Source organism: Miniopterus natalensis, chromosome 4 (genome assembly GCF_054644295.1).
Source record: "Miniopterus natalensis isolate mMinNat1 chromosome 4, mMinNat1.hap1, whole genome shotgun sequence".
NCBI classification, from domain to species: domain Eukaryota; kingdom Metazoa; phylum Chordata; class Mammalia; order Chiroptera; family Miniopteridae; genus Miniopterus; species Miniopterus natalensis.
In genome coordinates, this window is record NC_142084.1 from 7,283,772 (window position 1) to 7,304,130 (window position 20,359).

The 20,359-nt window shown below is 51.7% G+C and overlaps 1 pseudogene; it reads right to left on the reverse strand.

Moving 5' to 3' along the window:
• Positions 1-686: 686 nt before the first annotated feature.
• On the reverse strand, positions 687-8,738 carry LOC107528412 (general transcription factor IIF subunit 2 pseudogene; annotated as a pseudogene).
• Positions 8,739-20,359: the final 11,621 nt, after the last annotated feature.

Consider the following 20,359-nt stretch of genomic DNA (forward strand, 5'->3'; position numbering starts at 1 on the left):
AAGAAATAAAATGTTACAGACACAGAATAGTATAACCATTGTTGTTCCTTATGTATCTTAGTTATTTACGTATCTAATAAAAAACAGTATATATTTAGCTTTGCTTGGTATGTTTCAAATTTCTTATAATTAGTGACAGACTCTAGCAGTTCTTTCACTCTATGTTGTGTTTTGATATTATATTGATGAAGAAATTAAGACCACAAAGAACAAATCATAAAAGGAAAATTAACACATTTGACTACATTAAAATTAAAACGTTGGAATGATAAAATATTATATAAATGAAGTTAAAATACAAGTTGCTGGCTGTAATAATGTATTTAAAAAATATATTGTTCTTTCAAAGATACTCATGTTCATAATTTTAAAAGCCAAGTTCTTCTAATATTTACAGTTTTTTAAATCTTTTGTCTTACTGGTCCCACTATTTTTTTTTTTAACTCAATGGATAGTTATTTCCTTGATTTGCTTTAATTACAGAATCTCTTAACCCCCAACTCCAGATCCCATCATGTATAACCATGTTATTGTTATTTCTTCTCAAAAAACACTTAAGTAACTTTTCAAGGATTGAAAAATTTTACCTAGAGAAATTAAAGTGTCAGTCATTTTACCCCTATAACAGCTGGTGCTCAAGTTCAAGTATCCGCCCTGGGTTGTCCTGCTAGCGCTGCTTAGTCTTCTCAATCCCTGTTCTCTTCTTGCTCACGTCTGTACCCTGGCTTCGGCTCCCATGTGTTTTTGTGGATCCCTTTTACATTTTGAATACCAATTTCTCTTAAGATTTCCTTTGTGTACACCACAGGCTGTTTGTGTGCCACCAAGTCCTCCGGATTATAGGACTGATGTTTCTCCAAAGCTGAAAATAGCGTGTCTACAGCATCCTGTCAGCTCGAGCTTGTTTTCCATTTTTCTTTTGCCTTTTGTACTAGATATTGTACTGATGATGCAACAGGTGTGTAACTGGTTGTCACAACCCTGTCCAGCTGTTGGGACAGCGATAGCCATACAGTTTAGAAGATCCTTCCACTACACTCTCTTTAATCTCGTGGTTTTCACTCACAGCAGGTCGGCTTTCAGCTCTTTGCACCACTCACTACTCCTTCCAATGCAAGCTTATCTGATGGGCTCTTGGTAAATACTGTTAATGTTTGTTCTCCAACACTTTGCAAGACAAATGGATGTTCTCTCTAGGAGCCCTGACGGAAGCTGATTTCCCCCCAATATCATGAATATTTGTAAGATCCTCATTCAAAGTAAATGACACCTCAGTCCTTCCTTGATTCTTGGCAACCCCCCGTTTCCCTCTTCCAGGGGCTTCACCTCTTCCTGGGCTTTAGCCCGTTGCTATGACAGATATTTAGGAGCCCTGACCAGCCACCCTCCGGTGTTCTGTCTGGAGCTGGTGAGGTCAGCTTCCCCGCTCGGCCATGGGCCTGTCACCGCGGAGGCGTGTGGCCTACAGCAGCGGCTCCGGGAGCTGGGGGGCTGGGGGGCTGGGGGGCTGTGGGGTGAGTGTCCGGAGCACAAGCCGCGGGGAGAGGCCGATGGTGAAGCGCAGGCTCCCACCTGCCAGGAAGCTGGGAACCCCTCGGTCCCACTATTAATTTCCACTCTCCAGAAGTAGATTTTCTCAGCTTTTTAAACTTTTTTTCTTTCTGAAATTGGCATCCATGTTTTCAAATAACATGCCTTTTTTTCTTTTCGGGAGAGCACCTATGGACTCCATACGGTGGCAGATAGTGACCCAAGGTAATGAGTTACGAGCTCTCTTCAGCGCTCCCCCTGTTCCCTCTCTCCCCACCATTTCCAGAGCCCTGATTTCTGTTTTGAGCAATTTCTCTCTGTCGTCCCCATGACCCTCCCTGGCTTCATAGCCTCTGTGTCTACAATGTATTTATCTCGAAAATCTCCCCCCAAAGGGGAATTTCTTTAATACATTCAAAGTCACCAGGAAATACACACACACACACGCACGTACGCACGCATGCATGCAGATGTGTGTGTGTGTGTGTGTGTGTGTGTGTGTGTGTGTGTGTGTGTGTGTGTTTCCCCGGAGATGAATTCCCAGACCTCCCTTCTGAGGCTTTCTCTCCTCCCTGACTGGCCCAGTTGTTCTATGTCTGCGGCCAGCTCTCCACATGGGAGCCCCTCACTGCTCTTCTGGACAGAGGATGACCAGCTCACCCCAGTGCCAGGGCTGGGCCCAAGTTTTTGTTTGTTTTTTAAATATATCTTTATGGATTTCAGAGAGAGGAAGGGAGAGGGAGAGAGAGAGAAACATCAATGATGAGTCATTGATCGGCCTCCTCCTGCACGCCCCCCACTGGGGATCGAGCCCGCAACCCGGGCCTGTGCCCTGACCCAGAATCGAACCCTGATTGCCTGGATCCTAGGTCAATGCTCAACCGCTGAGGCACGCCCGGCAGGGCTTGGGCCCAGTTTTAAAGCTGAAAGTCCCACATCTGCCCCCTGCAGGCCCGGGCGGACTGGAACGACTGGTCGGCCTGCCTGGCTGTCCCTGTGCCTCATTCCCATTTTAGGTCCTATTTCCTGGATCCTCTCTCTTTGTGGTTTATTTCCTTATTTTGTGGAACCCATTCGCCAGTGTTTTTCTGGAAAGGAGGTAAAGAAATTTTTAACTTGCCTGTGGAAAATGTCTTGAATTGGCCTTCACACTTGTTAGAGACTTTGACAGAGCACAGAAGTCAGGAGCTGAAATCACTTTCTACCTGAGCCTTTAAGGGACTGAGCCACGCGTCAGCTTCCCGTGGGGCAGAGAGCAGCCTGGGGCCCTCCTGGCCTGGAGCTTTCCTGTTTAACCTCGGGGAGCGGGGAACATGTGGGCCTCTCCTTCGCCTCCAAGCCTCTGAAGTCTCTCCACAGCGGGCCCTGGGGCGAGTTCCTGTCTCCGCCCGCATTGTGCAGGGCACCGAGTGAGCTCTCTCAGTCGTAAGGTCCTTCTGTTCAGGGAAATCTTGACCCTTTTTAAAAAAATCCGGCCCCTGTCTGTTCGTATGTCCTCTTCTGGGCGCCTGCTCCTCGGGTGCTGGGCCTCCTGACATTTTCCTTTCCTTTATTTTTCATTGGCTTTCTGGAAGATTTCCTCAAACATCTGCCAAACTTGCTTCTGAAATTTTCTATTACATTTAACTTCAAAGAGCAATTTTTTGGTGTCTGAATAGTTCCATTCTGTAGCCTTCTTCCCTGTCCTTTCCCAGGTGGGCGTCTCTTCTTACCACCTGAGGGTACTGACCATAGGGCTTGTTTGTCCGCTTTTAAGTTTCCTTCTGCTCTATACATCGTTTCTATTCTTCAACTGTTGCTTAGATTTGGTTCCGTCTGTCCTGGCACAGACTCTCCCTAAATGTCTAGTAACCCTTGGCTCATATTTTTAAATACAGCAATAAAAACGAAGTGACTGGGGCAGATTGGAACACGTCCCTGTAGGGCAGCGATTTTCAAGCTTTTTCATCTCGTGCCACGTTAACTAATTACTAAAATCGCTTGTCCTGGGGCAGCCTGGCTACGTTGTCTCCCTGTGTCTCGTTTGTTTCTTTGTTTCTGCTTTTAGCTAGTTTCCCATAGAGGAGGCCTCAGCCACACTCACCTGGGAAGCAAACGTTTGGCAGCCAATTCATTTCCTCTGCAGACCCGCCGCTAATCCCCCCGTATTGGCACCACTGCTCCCTTCTCAAACATTTCTAATATCCTGAGGCCTGTGGTTCGGCTCCGCCTTCGTCTCGGCCTCCCCGCTGCAGGGCTTGGTGGCAGCTGTGAGGTTGGTTTGGCTACCAGTCGTCTGCCTCCCAACTTGCAACATTCCGGGGCTGCCACAGCCTCTGCTTATAAGTGTTTCATTGTCACCTTAAAAACCCCTTTACTGTCACTCGTATGCAGTTTGGGAGGGAGGTGAGCAAGCATGTGTGTTCCCTCTGCCACATTTAACCAGAAGACCTGAAGCTGCCTCTGTGTGTTCCCTGTGCTCTGGAGGCAGCTGCGGCGAGGCCTGCACCTGGGCGTGACCGCCTCGTGTCGAACACATCGACTGGCATGCAAAGGAGCTAAAAAGTAAGGGTTTTTGAATGAACGCACACATGTAGCACAATCGTTTATTTGAAATACTAATCAATGTTTTGCTTCGTGTTTCTCTCCAGTATTTCACTGTCCCCTTTTCAGCTGGGCTAACCTGTAGCAAACTGTTCCAGGAGCTTGAGCTTCAAAATCCTAGGTCTTCTGTAAAATTGAAAGCGCTGTTGCAGAAACAAAATATTGGGGCAAAAGCTGGTGAATAGCATTGTGATGCCTACATCCATCTCTCCCCTCCACCTGGACGGCTGGTCCAAAAGAGCCGGAGCTTAGCTCCAGGAGGCAGCAACGTTTTATCGGAAAGTAGAGAGAGTCCAGGGACCTGGGACCATTTCATCCTGCTAGAATGGCTGGGAAGCGCCCAAAGGCCTCCTCTGCATTTGAAAATGAGGGCGGTGTAAACAGAGACCCCAGTGGGTCGGACGCGCCTGCAGGTAAGGGTGAAGGTCAGGAGACCCTAGACTGGACCACTGAATGGGGAGACCGCACGATGCCCGTCGGCGGGTAAGTCACAGACAGAGACGCTGAGCATGAGACCCTCCCCGACCCTGTGCAAGCCTCTCTTTAAACACAACTCTCAGGAAATCCCCAGATTCACTGGGCTTAAGTTTCTGCCACTTAAGTAAAATGGGAGACAAAGATTGAAATTAAGTTGAGTTATAAAAAAATAAAATTACATTTCCTCAATATCTCTGTTGGTTAATTAAAAATCATATAAATTGCATCAATATGGTGATTTTGACCAGATATTTTGAAATCTATAAAATATTCATAAGTATTTACATGCCAGATGATAGGATATGTTCCCCTACCAACGTATGCTTGTGACAGACCATCAAGCCTGCGGTTAGTGCGGTAGGTAGGCGGCTTGGCTAAAAGGTTATGTTATTTGTTCACCTTAACAGAATAAATAAGGAAATACAGAATCACCTGTCAGCAATGTATGTCAGGACCTCGCCTTCTGCCAAAGTGAAGGCCAATGTGCTCACTAATGAGGAGAAAAACTGGATAAAACACACAAAACAGCGTTAGTTTGGAGGCACTGGGGGGCTGCAGGGAAGCGTGGACTTGAGCAGCAGGATCTGGGGAAGGAAGAAACGGGAGGGAGAGAGGCTTTCTGCAGCCGCTTCTCCTTTGGGCACTTGCCAGTTCTGAGTACTGGGCGAGAGCGAGAATCCAGGCCACAGATCTGGGCAGGAGGTCACCAAGGGACAGAGGAGGCGGCAGAATTTGGGGCAGTTTTGGGAGCTGGAGAGGAGCACTGGGATCTGCGAGGCTGGGGTGCCAGTGAGAAGGGTGGGTGGACAAGCAAGTGTGACCCTTGACCTGTTCTCCCCAGCTCTGGTGCTGCGTGGAGCAGGATACCGAGAGGCTGAGCAGGAGCCTGCAGAGGGGAGCTGGGGTTCTGCCATCTCAGGGGACTCGCCGGGAGGAATGGCTGCAGGCGGGACCCTAGGAGGCCGCTGCCATCGGGGCAGGCTGCTATAACAAGAGCACGGACTAAAACAAACCCTTATAGCCCACAGTCTGGAGGCTGAGAAGTCCAAGGTCAGCGTGCGGCAGGGACAGACTCGGTGCGTGGCGGGGGCCGGCGTCCTGGTCCACAGCTGACCCTCTCATGCTGTGTCCCTACATGGTGGAAGGCGCAAAGGAGCCCTCTGGGGTCTCTTTTATGGGGACACTAATCCCATTCATGAGGGCTCTACTCTCACGATGGCATCACCTCCCAAAGGCCCCGCCTCTTCATACGATCACGTTGGGGGTTAGGATTCCAGCATGTGAATTTGGGGGACCATAAACATCTAGTCCGCAGCCGAAGGCTCCTGTCTAGGACCTGGACGGATCAGATAGAGCAGACCTCATGAAAACGATAATGCTCCATGTGACATTCTGGAAAAGGCGAAACCGTGGGAAACCAAGAGCAAGGCCGGTGGTGGCCAGGGGCTCGGGGGAAGGAGGGGGCCTCAGGGCAGCGACAGTCTCCGCAAGGCGCTCTGACTATGGATACTTGTCATTACATGTTTGAATGTACAACACGGAGAGTGAGTCCTAACGTAGACTGTGGACCGCGGGTGGTAATGGTGTGTCAACCTAGAGCCATTCATGCAGGGCAAAGGGACCGTTCCAGCGGCGGGTGTTGACAATCAGGGAGGCTGGGCGGGGGCGGGGGCAGGGTACACGGGAACTCTGTACTCCCTGCTCAGTTTTCCTGTGACCTTAAAAGTGCCCTAAAAAATAAAGTAAAAACAAAACCCCTGCAGTCGGCCTGCAGCTGGTTCCATCTCTGACGGGATTGGGGTGATCAGTGCCCTGGCGGAGGAGGGGTAAAGCCTCCAGAGGAAGGTTTCACCCCAAAGCCTCCATAATTTTTGAAATACAACGTCTGGCATTGGAGCAAAACCTACCAGGCACTCCAGGAGACAGAAACAATTACTAAAAACCATATAAATAAAAAATAGAAACACTGATCCAGATGTTTAAGCGATTAAGAAACATTTAACCATGACTAAGATGCACAGGAAAAGTAGATGAGAAGAATGTTATTAGTTAAAGCTAAATAAAGACGTGAACTTGGAAGTGCAACGTGTATCCGAAGGTCATAATAACAGCACTTCGCACATACCGGATGTTCATTTTGTGCCAGGCAGGCATTGTTCCAAGTGATTGTTCGATCATTGCCTCCGCCCACGTTACAAATGAGGAAACCTTCATTCGAGATCTAAGGAAATGTTCGGCAGAGCTAGAGCTCCAGCTCTGGCCCTCGCTTTTAGCAACAATGTCATTCTGTAGGGCATACGTCTCGTACAACTACATTAGCCATAGATCCACAATGTTTTGGTTACAGGGATGTAGAACCCGGACAGTTCAAATTATTTAGGTCACCAAATCGTTTCCTTTCTCACGAGTGTGAGAGCTCCAGCTGGGCCTCAACGGCAGAGATGTACCTCGAGTCCACGCGGCCCAGAGTTTGCCTGAAGGTACAAAAGACCGAGAAAAGTGTCTAATTTTAAGTAGACTAGAAATAGAATATAAAAATAAGTATGTAAAGCTTGACCGAAAGCAGTGCTCGATGCTGCCCAGGGGTCTGCGTTACCCCTGTGAACTTTGGCCTGGACACTGTGATGATTATAATCGCCGCCTGTGAATTCTTGGCTGCGGAACCACAGTTAATTCACTTACCCCCCGGGGGCAGGTCACTCGGACAGAAAATTCCACCAGCAGGCTCAGAAAAAAAACAGTCTTAGTTTCACCCTCCCACACACACTGTTCTCGTGGACGGACACACACACCTGCTTTGCCATCTAAGGCATGTATTTGAAAGGACAGTGGTCTCCACAGCGGGAAATCCCTCCATCTCCCACACTCCCTTTCCCAGCAATGCCTTTTCACAGCCAGAAATACCTACCCCTAGATTTGACTTCTCTATGTCTCCTTTTTATAGAGAGAAATCAAACATTTGTCATCGCTTTTACCTTAGTGTGAGTTAATGAAATGACCGAGTCTCATCGGGAGCTTGAAGTTTTGACTGAGAGGCAGTCAGTAAGCACAAGTCACGACCATTTTTGAACATAAACTGCAGGGTTGTTGCTGTTTTCTTAATCACTACAGAATGAAAATAATTATCTACCTCGTAGAATTACTGTGAAGATTGAATGAGAATCGGGAGCATAAATGTGCTTAGGATAATATTAGGTACACAGTAGGTGCTTAATAAACGATGGCTCTGTAATGAACTATAATGACTTTGGCAGTAACGGAGAAACTTAAGGGAATCAAATGTATTTTACAAGAACTGGCAAGATGGTGATGGCAGTAGATCCAAATAAAGTCGATAAAAGAATAAAATTAACCCCTCAGCGCCCAGAGCGCAATTTCACTCCCAGCATCACCAGAGCTGCTATGGGTCCAGATGGAAGACTTGGGAGCATCCTGGGATCTAACTGTTTAGCATACAGGCCCAAATATTCATAGACTTACATATCTATTTAATGCACTTAAGAAGTTTGGTGGAATCAGAATGTCGGGTCTATAGTTAAAATCTCTCTCCATCTACTGAGTGATCCACGATCTCTTCGTCTATTTACTTGAGAACAAAGTAACTGCCTAACATCATGCCCAGCACGCAGGGTTGGGTCTTTCTCCGATGAAAACTATCTTCCTGACTCAGTATCGGCAGACTGTGCCCACTGAGATATTTTTTCCAATAACAGCAGCGCGTTGTACATAGAACCCCAGCACTTTCTCACCGGGTTCCTTTTGTGACCAGGAGCCAAACCTTCCCAAGCTTGTTAAGAGGTTTTATAGGAACAGTTGGCTCTCGTTCAAACCTAAGTGCATGTCTCCTGGGACCAAGAACGCGGAGTCGGCCTAATGAGCGCCCTGCTCTCAGCAACCCGGCTTCTCTGAGTCCCCGGGGCTGGTTTTCTGCTCAGCCCTGTGGATGACACAACACTTAATCACCCAGAAGCATGGAGAGCTACAAATTAGTGCAACTGGAGAGAAAGCTCAAAAAGGCAGAAGCTCTGTTTAAACTAGGACACCATGCGGAGGGACCGGCCAGGCTGGACTCCTCAGTGAGCCACTGGTCATTGATCAGTGGCCCTGTCACTTACCGGCCACCGTATGACCTTGAGCAAGTCCTTCATGGCGTCCTGCCTTTTCTCACAGGATGCACAACACTGTTAGAGGAGCGGGCCTCTAAACCCGGTTCTCACCCTGATATCCAGTAGTCTTACCTTCAGAAATAGAAATGGACGACTTTCTGTTTCCTTGTAGAAGGGCCACTTCGGATGGCTGAGATGACAGCGACATATATGGAGATAGAAGACGCTAATGAAATTAAGTTACACAAACCAGTGCAAGTAAAATCAAAGTTCACTAATTTTCTCAAGGATCACCCTCAAGTGTATTTTCAATGTCCATAAATGAACGGCCCACGAAACATAGTCGGCTGGTTTTTACAAAGGCAATTCAGTGGAGAAAGGAGAGTCTTTACACGGAGCTGCAGCAATTGGACATCCATATACAAAAATTAATAAAATTAGACAGAGACCTTACATGTGTCACAAAAATGAACTCAAAGTGGACCATGGGGTCACCATAGGATCACAAGTGTGGGCTGCGCATAGCGACTTCCTTCTGAAGAGCGGGGCATGGAAAGCGGGGAAAGGGTAGCTTTACGGTGGACGAGCCTGACGAGCACAACCTCAGCTAGGCGCTCAAGGTCAACAACAGCAGCTGAAGGTCACGGTGGCACCGTCACTTCCGATACGCCTTCTTAAGAACTAGGCTTTACCTCTGTGGGCTTCCTCCAGGAGACCCGTAAACCCAGCCTAATCACAGGAGTAAAATAGGACAAGTCCCACCGAGAGACAAAACACTTGACCAGTAATTCTCCAAACGGTCACGGTCGTCACAGACAAGGACCGGCTCAGCAGCTGCCGGGCCAGGGGGACCCTGAGGAGCCCTGATGACTCACTGCAGGGTGGTGTCCCAGGTGGAACCCGCCCGGAACAGAAAGGGGACGTTAGACGAAAACAAAGGAAATCCGAGTAAAGGGAAGACTTTGATGACTAACAATGTGTCGACCTTCCTTTCCTAACTGTGCCCTGTGTGCGGTGCTCGGGTAAGATGTTAATAAAAGGGAAACTGGGCAAAGCGTACGTGGAACTCTCTCTACCGTCTTTGCCAACCTTTCCATAAGCCTTAAACTATTCTCGGATCAAAAACTTATTTTTTATAAATCACATGGTCTTTTTTGTGTGTATTTCCAGGCAACGACACTGCTCTGAATCTTTCTCTCTCCTCCCTTCACAGTAAGTGATGCGGCTGCTTTGTAACATGGTCCCGCCCTTCAATATTATTTGGGCTGTCAAGGATCCTTCAATTTTGGAAATAAGTTGCATCCAGAGTTACATCTTTGAAGGCAAAATACCACAAGCCAAAAACAAGGGGAAAGCAGCTCACTTTTGTGGGTGAGCATTTCACCCCCAAAACCACCCCCCGTGGTCTTGGTGATTGATGAGCAACAGACACCCCGGAGCCGGGTCGGGGAAGATCCGAGTCTGCAGGAGGTGACCGGGGCTGGCGCTGAAGCGGGTGCTGGGCTGGTTCTCTGTGGGTTTGCCCGTTGCTCCCCGTGTTCTGCCCATGGACAGGTTGCCCGGACGTCCCGCAGGAGCCCTGCCCTGGGGGTGCTCAGAGCGTGCTTCTGGTCCCCATTTCCCCACCCCAGCGTGTGCGCCTCCGCCCCCACCTTGCTCCCTGTATCCCCTGGACTTGGGCTGAGCTGGCCCCTCAGATCCCTCCCTGGTTTCGGATCGGAGGGGGAGGTGGCGCCCGCAGACGCGGTGACGCGGGTTTGCTGCGCAGATGACCCGGCCCGCCTGGCGCAGCGGGGTCCTGAGGGAGGAGAGTGCAGGCGGGTAAGGCGAAGGCAGCTGACACTTAACCTGGGAAAGAGAAGTCTTAGGGGACCCGCCTCCAGACTTTGAAGAACGGCCGTGCGGGAAGGGAGGGCAGACACGCTCTGGGGACTCCCGGAGGACAGACTGGGCCCGCAGATGTGTGGGAACGGTCCACGCCGAGCCAGTGTAACCTCTGAGGTGGGGCCACGGTCACAGACGTCCCAAGGAGAGTGGCCCCTGGAGCAGTGGTGACTCCTGGGGGCTGAGGCGGTGAAGGCCTGCTCACCCGGCCCCCACTCACCCGGCCCCCACTCACCCGGCACCCACTCACCGGGCACCCACTCACCCGGCCCCCACTCACCCGGCACCCACTCACCGGGCACCCACTCACCCGGCCCCCACTCACCCGGCACCCACTCACCCGGCACCCACTCACCCGGCACCCACTCACCCGGCCCCCACTCACCCGGCCCCCACTCACCCGGCCCCCACTCACCTGGCAGGTGTGCTTGGGACACTGCCTTGCCCCCCTTGCCCACCCCCTTCCTTTCCTGCCACCCCCTCCCAAGTTCCCAGTACGGGCCCTGCAACACTTTCTACAACAAATATTCTGTGCCACCTGGGGCAGAGAAAACAAACAGGTTGAGAGGCACTGATCTAGACGCTTCAAAGCCCCTGGCGTGCTAGGGGCCTGTGAGGCCGACAGGGAGTCCCAGACCTGTCCCCCGACAGCCCCCGCGCCCCGTCTCACCGTCACACCCCTGTGCACCACCTCCGCTCGCAACACAAGACGCAGCCATAGCGCAGGAACCGCACCATGCCTGGAGTGCGCTCTTGCTGGCTTTTGAAACGCTTCCAACTCCCCCGGCACATTTGACCAGCTCCCTGGGGACTGGGGGAGGACACGTGTAAGACGCCTCCCTCAGGGTCACAGCCCTTCCCCAGAAAGGCCCGGCTGCCGAGCTGCCACGTCAGAATCCAGGAGACCTCACTTCTCCCCTCGGCTGGAAAGCCACGGACAGCGAGTCCGTGTCCCCTAAGTGCCGCGTTGGCTGAAAGCCAGGGCCCACTGCAGACGGAGGTTCCTGGAACAGGCTTTTCTGCGAGCCCGAGCCGCCCTTCAGGCCATCGGTGAGAGCCAGAAGCGCACACGCTCGCGGCAGCCCAGGAGGAGCCGGCCATTCCCCCCCCACCCCCCACCCCCATGACTCAGGGCACAAGCACTCAGCGTCGAAAGTGGCCGCACACGGGGAGGGGGGCCTCTGAGACGCCGCTTTCTAATTTCCTCCTGGAACAAGAGTGGTTTTTTAAATTGATTTTTAGAGAGAGAGGAAGGGAGAGGGAGTGAGACACACACACACATCACGGTGAGAGCAGAACATTTCGGCTGCCTCCTGCTCGCCCCCTACCGGGGATCAAGCCCCAAACCCGGGCACGTGCCCTGGCCGGGAATCGAATCGGCAGCCTTTCAGCGTCAGGACGACACCCAGCCAACTGAGCCACACCTGCCAGGGCCACAGTTTATCAGTTCTCTTGATAACGAGAGCACACAGAGGCAACCGCCCAGCTTCTAGGCCATATGGTATTTTACCATCATTCTTTTCCCAAAGAAGATAACCCAGGTAGTAAAATAATGGGGGAGCCGCTAGTGACAACCTTACCTGTGAGCAGGCTTCAGACTGGGTCCACCAGGCTTCCCTGCGCCGGAGCGTCCGCACCAGCCGCTGGTCCTCGGGGCTCTGGGGGGGCTCAGCTACTCACTCACCCGAGGGAGGAGGCGACCCAGAGACAGGACCTCCTCTCTGGGGCTGTCTGTGCCTGTCACCGCCTTCTAAGGTCGCTCGTATCTGTTTATGGGTCCATCTGGCGCACTAGCCTGTGAGCTCCTTGAGGACTGGGGGGGAGCACGTCTTATTTGTCTTCGAGTTTCAGGGCCTGGAGCCGAGTAAACAAACAGTGAGGCCCTCGGACAGCCAGGCTGGTGGTTAAGATGTGTCCTGGCGCCCCCAGGTCCCCGCCCTGTGACAGTGCAGATAACCCGTGTGTGCCGCAGTCCACCCGTCAGGTGGGGTTGATAAGAGAACTTCCTTTCTAGGTTGTTGAGTTAGTCCACGCGAAACATGGAGAAAGCGCAGGCATGCTGATGTTTATATGTGTTCCCGTGGTTGCTGTTATTAATCTGTGTCATTACAGGCAAGAAGAAGGCCCTTTTAATACTTCTGGAAGACTTTCTGACGTGCGTTCACGGTTCCTTACACCAGAGCGTTTGGGAGTAAGGAGCCCAGCCGGGTGTGTACCACGTGATGACGTCTGAACCGTGCTGTGTCGTCTCCGAACGAAAGGTAGCGAAGGCTGGGCACAGTACCCCCCTACACACAGAACAGTCACTACGTGCCTGGCCTACATGAAACCTCTTTTAATAGGCTAGCTTTAGAGCAGGTACACTCCTCCTGCCCTTCCACGCACAGCCTCCCCGTGGCAGCACCCGCCAGGGGCACATTCGCTGTGACCGATGAGCCTGCGCTGGCGCATCACTCACCCTAAGTCCGTAGCTTATCTTCGGGTTCACTCCTGGTGTTGTGCATCCTGAGGGTTTGGACACGTGTGTAGTGACATGTACCCACCACTATAGTGTCATACAGAGTAGTTTCACTGCCCTAAAATCCGCTGTCTATGGCCTCTTTTCACTTTCAAAGCAATTATGAGCCAGAGGTTGTTTCCCATTTTTAACAGATGAGGGAAATGAGGCTCGGCGTGGTTGAACAGTGAGCTGGAGATTATACACTAAAAGGAGGGCACCTGGGCCCCGAGCCCATGATCCGTCTGCTCCAAGCTGCCTCCCCACGGAACACGCCGGGAGCAGGGGAATCGCAGAAGGTGGTCACCGTCCCCCACAGCAGCGCCCAGCTCACGAGGGTGCTGCCAGTGCCAGCAGCCCCTCCGGCCCACGGTGCTAATGAGGTTCCAGGGACAGTAATACCCGGACAATGGTGGGTCTTCGGCTTCCCTCCAGATACAGAATGAAAGACAACCTAAGCAGCAAATAGGGGGCAAAGAAAACCACAAGGGACACCGGGGGACGTACATTGCCGAGCTTCCACACAGAAGGACGCCGGCCTGGCTAGCCCTCTCCTGGCCTCCCAGAAACCATAACGCATGGCTCCCAAACTGACCGTGGGGCCAGCATGTCACCTTCCCGGCCGTGCCCACGTTACTTAATGATATTTTGTAATTAAAAACCCTGACACGTATTATGTAGTACAAAGCAAGACCCACACTCCTGTAAGGCGTGGGCTTCCCTGAGGCGTCGAAGGCAGATTTATCCACAGGTGTCTGAGGCTAGCCTGCTCCTGGGGCGCACGTTTACCCCCTCTCTTCGGCCCCGGGGAGCAGGTGTGAGAAGCGCCAGCCTAGGAAATGCTGCTCTAAGCGTTGGTGGGAACCATTAGAACGAATTAGAAGAACTGGACGTCTAAAACGTCTGTGCTGAAGCGTGGGGCGTGCGGAGTTACGTCTAGAAAACCTTCAGCATGCCACCTTTCTGATATTCTCCACTCTTTGGTGCGCTGAAATAGCTAAAATGTGCTTTCAAAAAGAAGTTTAGCTTCAATTTTGATATGCCTTTCACCCGTTATAATCACAAACAACCCTGTTCCAGGTGGGTCTCCTCAGTCACAGATATTTTTGGAGTTTTTTACAATCTCAACACTGCCACCTGGTGGCCAAAGGGCTCACGTGCCGAGCAAGGAGTTGCGCTCAGGCTGGGAACGTGTCCCCCAAAATGGGTACAGAGTCCTCTGGCCGCAAGGGTGGACCCCAGGGCCCAAGGCTGAGGGTGAACTGGAGACGCCACGTGCTATGGGTGCAGAGTGTGAAAAGAGAGGAGGTGCGGGGGAAATGGCGAGGCGTGCTATGTACTGCACCCTCCCCCGGGTGTTGTGGGGATGGGTGAGCTGCACCCTCCCCCGGGTGTCGTCGGGATGGGTGAGCACAGCACACGGCGCCTCTGCCACACAGCCAACACTCAGCGCTGCAGGCTGCTTCTGTTATCATTCCTCCAGGATGAAGACCTGTGCTGGGTGCCGGGGGAAACCGGCAAAGGACCACCCAAGCCCCACTTTAGAAGGAACGGTGACTCCTGAGGGCAGACCTGGGGGAAATACTGAAGGCAGACTCCCTCTCCTGGGACAGAAGTTCCTCATAAGGAAACAGAGAGAAGCTGTGAGTTTGGTGACATGTAATGACTGCGGAGAGCTCACCTCCGAGGCCTGAGCTCACATCTTGTCACACGTCACACTCGTTCCTACAGGAGAAGGGACCCGTTTAGGATACTCATGTAGAAAGGTTTCTGTTGTAACTCAGACTCTCCTTGGAATGAAATCTCTAGTTGGAATGAGCGTGAGAGCCCGCAGCCCACGCTGGAGGGGAGCACGGTGGCTCTGGAGCCCGTCTGCCACCTTCCTGGGCAGAAACCTCACAAACTCAAGGGCACAACCCTCCAGACCCCCCGGGACCTCAGAGCTCACGCCGGGAATATTTAGATTGCAACCTCTCCTCCCCGACGACTCTCACTAGCTGTGTGCCCATGTGTTCTGGGCTCGTGATTATGTCCAGGTTAGGTCAGAGTCTGCCAACATTGGTTGAATCCTCCTGGCACGACTGACTTCTAGCGGTTCATCTGGGCACACAGAACACGGTGGGAACCCCCCGGAGTCTCTGCGCATTCTGGAGGAAGCGGAAGGGCCAGGATGTGTTTTTATATTTCCTTGCTGGACAAGGGTGCGACTTTGCCAGACGAGGGAGGAGGCAAGGAGCGAGGCCGCTCTCTTCGCGGGTAGGGCCGGCTTTAGATTTCTGAGACGGGACCCTCATGGAGGCTGGGCTCTTTTTCCATGACCTGGAAGGAATACATCGGCCGGAAAGTGCCAGCCTGAAAGTTTTAGGGAACTTAAAATGCCCAGATAAACCTGCACACGTGCCAAGAATACCAGGCGTGACCTGAGAACAGCATCAGATCCGAGTGTCAGAGAAGAGGATGTCATGCGACCGGCGAACGCGGGAGGGGGGCGGGGGGAGGCTCAGCCTTGTCCGATAGAAGCACCAGCCAACGCTCCTCGGCGCTCACTGTCACACGTCACACATGGCCAAGTGTCTGTATTTCCCAGACGGCAGACTGAGGCACAGAGGGCTGGGCGCGGGGTCGGCTGCTGTCTGAGGTTTGAGGCAGCCTCTCCGCAGGCCCAGCTGGCCAGCAGAGGCTGCGGGAAATTCACCGCCAGGAGGGGATCCCCGTGAGGCCACGGCGGCAGGAATGAAACGAGAGAGAAAGGAAACAGTCTAATAAGTCAGCCCCCGGGCAGCCTCGGCTACGACAGTGCAGTTTAACTCGAGGAAAACCAGCGCAGTGCTGTGGTGACTGGTGATTTCAGCCGCCAGGAAAGCTGCCGTCCACGTGGCCTCGCTCCACCCGGGGTGCTCCACCCGGACAGGGTGGGAACCCGGACTTCGGAGGCCAGCCAAGGGCCCTGTTTTCCTGAGGCAGGCAGAGCGGGTGGGGCAGAAACGGGGAAGGCGGGCTTGATGTTGATACACATCAAAATTCTGTATTTAAACATACAGCTTGTGAGCATTTAGAACGAAGCCACCTGAAGACCACTGGATCATAGGGGTGCAGAGAATATTCTAGGTGTGGTCAGTGGTTCCCAGTTCCTTCAGCCCTGGCCCTTCCTGGCTAGCGCCTGTGCCCGCCAGGTTAGAAAGTGCAGGGGCCATGTCAGCTCACCGGGGAACCTGAAACAGTCCTGCCACCACCCAGACACCCGGGAGCCTGCAGTAAGTGACGTCTCGCTCACAGCCTCCTGCTCGTGACTGAGCTGGCCTCAGCCTCATGACTAGGCCTCTCGCTCCGCGTCTCCGCCTCGCTCTCTAACCTACTGTGTCCCGGAGGCCGGCCCTTCACTGTGTCCCCGGGTGCAGCTTCCTTACGTCCAGGGGCTGGCCCACCGCAAATGACCAATGGCCAGATGCACACTGGTACCTTCCGCACGTCTGTGTTTCTCTGTAAGAGACGGGAGAAGACAGAATCACCACTTATGTCGGCTTAACTGGTAGTAGAAACTGCCAAGTTGCCCTCCTGTTGGAATTCACACTCCTCCCGGAGGGGGCGGGAGGGCTGCTCGCCGCGCCCGAGCCCGCGCCACAGCACCGTGCTCTAAGTGGAATGCGATCAGGCTGGAAGGCGTCCAGGGAGAGCGACAGAATGGCAGTGTGGCATCCTCCAGAAGAAACGGCCTATCTATAGCCCAGCAGAGAGAAATTTTAAAGAGCTCTCGTGCGAAAGTGGGATCCGTCAGGCTTTGTCATCTGGAGTGTGGGTCAAGTTCTCCCCACGCACACCCGTGGGCAAGTCAGTCCACGCGGACCTGGTCTGAACCCCGCGGCCTCACCTGCCCCTGAAGAGCTCGTGACCTAAGTTACTTGTGTAATGACCAAGGGGCAAAATATCCACCGAAAGAGAGAAATATCTTTCTTGGTATCGTTTTTGCTAAGCAGCCGACACTATCTCATGAGGTAATTGTAGCTACACAACAGTTTTTTACTCATTTGTTGTTTGGACCCCAATGTTGAGATAACAAGTACTAGGTAAAAACTACCTGATAGCCGATTAACTTATAAAAAAGATTTTCAGTCTCATCAATGAACTACAAATAGAGATTGTTTTAATCTATGAGACTGGAAAAGACATAAAAGACTAACAAAAGCTCCTTGCAAAGATGTAATGAAACGGACTTGTTCATGCACTGCTGGGTGGAGTATAAATGGGTGTAAGCTTTCTGGAAATAATCTAGCAATCACAGATACAAAGTGTGCACGTGCTTTAGCTCAGCAATTCTATTTCGAGGAACCTATCCTAAGGAAATAATTATGGAATAAATGACTTAGCTGAGGACTTCCAAAGTTATTCTGTTCACTTGTGCTAATGAAAAACTGGAAACAAAATAAATATCCATCTGTTTGGGGTTTATGATGTAAATTATGGTACTAGGTACAACGCAATACATGCAGCATTTAAATCCTGAAGATGTGTGTGCTGGGTTATATCCCATTTGACCCTCCAGATCTAGTTTTTACCCTTGACAACCCTGCCTGTGTCCCCAAGGGAGCATCGGCGAGCTCCCTTGTCCTCTGGCCTCTGGCTGGGCCACTGGAAGGCACTGGTGAGAACTGCATAGTTGGGCCCTGGCCAGGTAGTTCAGTTCATTAGAGCGTCGTCCCAAAAGGCCAAAGCCGTGGGCACAGTCCTCAGTCACACACATACAGTAACCAATGAACGCATAAATAATTGGAACAACAAATAGACATCTCTCTCTCCCCCTCCCTCTCTCTCTCTCTCTCTCTCTCAAATCAACAAAAAACATATCCTCAGGCAAGGATTAAAAAAAGGAAATCTGATATAAAAATAAATATTTTCTTCTCTCTATTAAGCTCATCCTAATTAACTCTCTAAAAACTATGGGTAACAATAATTCACACACACAAAAAAACTGAGTTACATATCATTATGTTTTTATTTCACGGCCTTTTAAAAAATATAAACCACTAAGTATTTGGAAAAACATTCACGGAATAATCATGTAGCAACCACAACATTACAGAAATGAAGTGACACAGGATGGACTGCAGAATGGACGGACCAGCCTCAGCTGACTTGCTCTGCCAGAGGCAGGTCCTCCCTGGGAGTGAGGAGGGGACCCAGGAGGGGACCCAGGGCCACCACCTTTCCACCCTCAATCGTCACTAAAGTCGGTCACAGGACCTCTCCCAGGAGGCCACTCTGTTTACACCTGCAAGGTGTGGCTTTCAGGTTACGGTCCTTTCCCTCTGGAAGGCAAGGGGGGGGACAGGGAAGGCCATGGACACCAAGCATGGGACTCAGTCAAACCCCCCCCCCAGTTCTAAAACCTATGGTAGGTGGAGACGAGTGCCCTGCTGTACAGCACAGTAGCCACGATCCACGTGTGGCTGCTTAAATTACTTAGAAATTAGACACATTTCATTTAGGAGTCAAATGAAATGAAAATCTCTGTCCCTGGTCGCACAGGTGGCCAGTGGTGAGCCTGTCGGCAGAGCAGAGAGGACATTTCTGTCTTCACAGAAAGTTCTCTGGCCGGCCTGGCCGTGGGAAGTGTTTCTCTTCCCTCGCTTAGCCAGGGTGGGGGCAGCTTGGAGAAGCACTTTTTCTTCCAGAATACTCCAAGTTGGCAGTGGAGTCAGACGGGGGTAGAGTAGCTTTTTTTACATAGAATACCCTCCCCTGTGCGTGAAAGGAAGGTCCCTGCGGGGGTGAGGGGGGCGGCAGCCAACCAACCAGATGCCTCCCAGATTCTGTCGGGAAAACTGGAGAAGAGACGAGAGAATGGGGGCGGCCCGGTGGGAGCCTCCTCCATCCCAACCTCCACGAGGAGCCGATGTCCATGTAAGCGCAGGGTCCCCAGTCCTCCGCCAGCCGCTCCTGAGACAGGGTCACCCCGGCAAGGCCCAGCGCGTCTTCCCTACGCACTCCGAGCAGAGCACCGGCGCCTGGCCTGTTGCCGGTTGTCAAACATTGTCTCCTCTACAACTATACTTCGTATCTGGGCACCTTCATCTCTGTCCTTAGGAAGAGAACTCAGCCCTGGCCAGTGTTGCTCAGCTGGCTGGGCGTCATCTGGTGCACCCAAGGGTCGCGGGTTCGATTCCCGGTCAGGGCACATGCCCGGGTTGCAGGCTCCATCCCCGGCGGGGGCTGTGCAGGAGGCAGCCAATCACGGTTCCTCTCTGACATCGATGTTTCTCTCCTCCCCCTTCCTTTCTCTAAAAATCAATTTAAAAAATCTTTTAAAAATAAGAAAACAAAAAAGAGAACTCAGATTTTTATAGAAAGCCGTTATATATCCAGCTACATAATCTACATTTCTCAGGCAATGGTGCAGACAGCTGTCGCCAAGCACAGCATCTGGCCGGGGAGACGTAAGCAGAAGCGGTTGGCACTGAGAAAGCTCTTTAGCAGGGAGCACACTCAAAGGGCACGTCCTTCGGGCTCCCTCTGTCTCCTCGGGGAACCTGAAGGAAAAGCCAGGGAACCTCAGGGGCCACCCCGACCCTGGTGCCTGTGAGCTGCTGAAGCAACACAGCAAGAGCCTCCCCCATCCTAACCCCTGACGTGGCTAAGCCACCGGTCAGTCCAGCACCTTCGAGGGAACAACCCACCTTGATGCCCGAGAGGAACGCGAGACTTCCACCTGCGAGTAAAAGGTCCCTTGCCTCAAGAATCTGTACACAATTCAAGAAGTTCAAGTGACCCAGGGTCATGCGAACACAACACAAGTTCAGGACAACAACGTTAACGTGAACCCACCCACATCAACACAGGCCGAGAGTGGAGGAGATGATTCAGCTTATTACAGAAAATAGCTGCTGTTAAGGAAAATAGGGGATTTCTAGCTTAGTCCACCAGGACTTTTTTTCTGAGTGCCTGTTCTGTTCTGACGACTGCTGTAAACACAGGTCTGCCCGGTGCTCACCCAAACTCCTATACGGTGAGATGCTCGCTGCTCAGATAATTAATCAGGTCATTATTTAATGTATAACTTCATTTATTTTGTGTAAACAAAGTAAGAAATGGAGAACTGAGAATTTATTTCACTGATTCAAACAAAAATGTCAACACCAAAGTTCTGCACCTCGACTTTTCCCCTTGTGTGCGACACAAGCACCTCGTGGTGTTTCCGACTGATCCCAGTTTTAATTATGGATTTAGCTTCAGTGAGCAGGAGTACCTCAGAGGTGCTGTAAAACTTAGAAACAAAGTCCAGCCCTCT